The sequence below is a fragment of the Apis dorsata genome, unplaced genomic scaffold (assembly GCF_000469605.1).
Source record: "Apis dorsata unplaced genomic scaffold, Apis dorsata 1.3 scaffold_220, whole genome shotgun sequence".
Classification (NCBI taxonomy): domain Eukaryota; kingdom Metazoa; phylum Arthropoda; class Insecta; order Hymenoptera; family Apidae; genus Apis; species Apis dorsata.
Window position 1 is genome coordinate 1715412 of NW_006263502.1, and position 3058 is coordinate 1718469.

Below are 3058 nucleotides of genomic sequence, written 5' to 3' on the forward strand. Positions count from 1 at the left end.
TTATTTCTGTTCATATCTTATTCACTTTCCATTCTGTTTCATAAATAGTACATCAAGGCAATTTCGAATAAATTTCGTTTTTCATTTCGAGATCACGCGATAAATTTCGTAATTTCAACACTCAACACGTTGTTGATTATTGCTCGTATCTTGAATAAACTTTTATCGTTTGATTATAAATGGAACATGTCTACACGATTGGTTTCAACGTACTTTTTTTTCTTCTTCTTTTTTTTTTTTTTTCGTTAATAACTCGTTAACAAAGCAGGGGGAAATTTTCAGCAAAGGAAGAAAAATTGCTCGAGAGGGATTAACCGATTAAGCTTTTGTTGACTCGTGGAACAATAATTAAACGCGTAGACGCCTCGACTAATTGGATAAAACTATCCTCGATAATTTGATATATTATCGTTAAAATTTCATCGAATAAAATGAAGTTAAAATGTATTTCTATACGCGGGAGCTTCATTAATGAAGCAAGTAAAGCAAGTTTAACTAAGACCAAAGGTTTTCGAATCTTTCACCGTTAACGAAGCGGAAGAAAATGATTCGGGAAAGAGTAATCGGCTCATGAAATTAAATTCCAAGCGCACTTTTAGACTCTTCTCTCTCGTCCAATCTATACATATATAGGGATACACTGGAGCAATCACGAACCCACTGGCATTCTTCGCGTCTCGAGTCGCGTTTCACGATGTGATAAAACATCGTGGGGTTGGAAAAACGAGCACGGTTTTTATAGCAATTCGCCAAACCGCGCGTATCCACTGGAAGAAAGAAGTTTTGCGAGTTTCTAGTCATCGCTTCCGATATCCGACAAATGTTACTTTTTTCTTTTCAAAAGAAAAAAATTGTTATTTGTCAGAATATACACTTCCATCGAATCGAACTCATCCTTTCCATCCTTAAGAAAAATCTTGTATCGTGACTCTTGACTAGCCAAATTTTCGCTTTAGATAATAGAGATAGAATAATTTTTGGCATTTAAAATCTTCACAGATAAATATATATAAATATATCGATTTCTCTCGAAAATCAGAAATTGCAATATCTTTGTTACTCTTGTGGTTTATCGAGTTGAAGAGAAAATTTGAAGAGATTCGAAGAAAATATTTCTCTTCTTCCACGCAGCAAAAATTCTTGGAAAATATTTTTCAATAACTCTGTAATTTTCCCGTAATTCCTTTTCCAGAATTTTGTATTTAACCGAGAATGGCCCGTCCCTCTTGCGAGGCATAAAATCGGCACGGCGATTTCGCGACCGATAGATAGGAAATATGGAAATAAAACGCGTCGAGTCGAACCGCGAAAATAGAAGAGAGAAAGATATATATATATATATAAAATACGAGATGTGATCGCACACACGGTCGGTCGAAATATTTCCCGATCATAGGAGGCGGAAAATTTGGCGGACAAGCTGAAAGAGAAGCTGGTGTCCGTGCTATTTATCCAATTTCGAGCGGCGCAGATGGCGCGCGGCTTAGTAGCGGCCCGCCAATGTGACGAACGCGTTAGGGCGCTCGAATTAATCCTCTTCCGCCGCTGTTCCACTGTATATCAGCGGATATCTCAAAAAATGTCCGTGTCCGCCACGGTAATCTGGGATAATACGCGGGAAATTGGAAATTCGGCTGCCCGCTATCCGCTTCGTTTCTGCCCCGTTTGTTCTCGAATTTCGTTCATAACGCGTCGCGTGAATGTTTGCAAAAAAAGAAAGGAAGAAAAGGAAGGGGAACAAGAAACGTAAAAAAATCCACACGTTTCCCTCCACAGCGACGACGAGGGAGGGAAAAAATGTCGTCCCCCGGGGGAATATAGAGGCGGGATGTTTCGATGGATGGCAGTCGATGATGATGATTTGTGACGCTTTCGAATCGGGATGTAACTGTCCTACCGTTTTTCGAACAATGACCGGCTCGATTTTTATTTATTTATTTATTTATTTCTCGGTAATTAACGGGCTAGGATATGACATTTATCTAACTCGCGGCAGTTATCTATTTGTTACTACGTCGTCATGTTCGAACGATGGAACAATGGAACGGTCGTATATATTCCAAACGAGAGACAAATTTTAATCCGCCGCATCTTCCCGATTTAGCGCGAACAACATTCGAATCCAGACGAAATTTAACTTGACAGTTAAGCTTTTATCATCATGATCGAACATCTTATCCGAATTTCAAATATTTGAACCGAAAAAGTGAAGATAAGTAATCTAATTCCTATTACATTAACCTATCAATTATATCCTATCTATCAAATTCGTATACAAAATTAATAATTATCAATAAAAAAAAACCCCAAAAAGATTTCGATTCCTTCTTCCACGATTTCGAAATCGAATTCGTTCCAATTTAATCCGAATAATCTTTCCACGGATAATAATTTATAACGCCAAATCGTCGTTCCAAAGGTGGTTTACCTTGCGTAAATGTACGTGGCGCGATAAAAAAAAGAAAAACCGTCTCGCGATATTTCGGCGATGAATAACGCGGCGGTTCTTGAAAACACGATTTTACGAGTGCATCTTCTCGCGCAACTTTTCTACCTTAACAACGGTCTAGAGGGGAGGGGAGGGAAGGGAAGAGGGTGGATTCTGCGCGGAATTGTTCTGACCACGAGGAAACAACGGCGGGAGAAGAGTCCCCCCCCTCCCCCCAGGCGCGATAATTTATTTCCTTTACAATTCCGTCAGTACAATGCGCGTGTTAAAATATTACCCGAGCTTTATAACCGCGCTCATCCCCCTTTCTACTTCTTTCTTTCCGTCTTCGGCGAGATAGAGGCCACGTACGCCATGTACGTATTTCATCCCGGTCCTTATATCGCTCCGCCATGTGTGTACGTGTGTACGTGTGCAATGCTCTATTCAAACGTTTGCTATTTGTAATCGCGTTTCAGGAACGTTCAAGGGGATTCCGCGCGCCTGTAACGGTAACGGAAGAATAAAAGCTTGCCGTGCCGTGAATCCGTGAATATACCCTCCCCCTTCTCCAATGTGTTTGGAAATATGCTGAAAAGTTTGGGAGAAAAAAAAGGGGGGGGGAGGGAA

The 3058-nt window shown here is 40.2% G+C and overlaps 1 protein-coding gene across 1 annotated transcript in view; it reads left to right on the plus strand.

Moving 5' to 3' along the window:
* The window catches only part of LOC102680049 (chaoptin-like), a 96321-nt gene that overhangs the window by 41806 nt on the left and 51457 nt on the right, over positions 1 to 3058 (plus strand). The window lies entirely within an intron of this gene.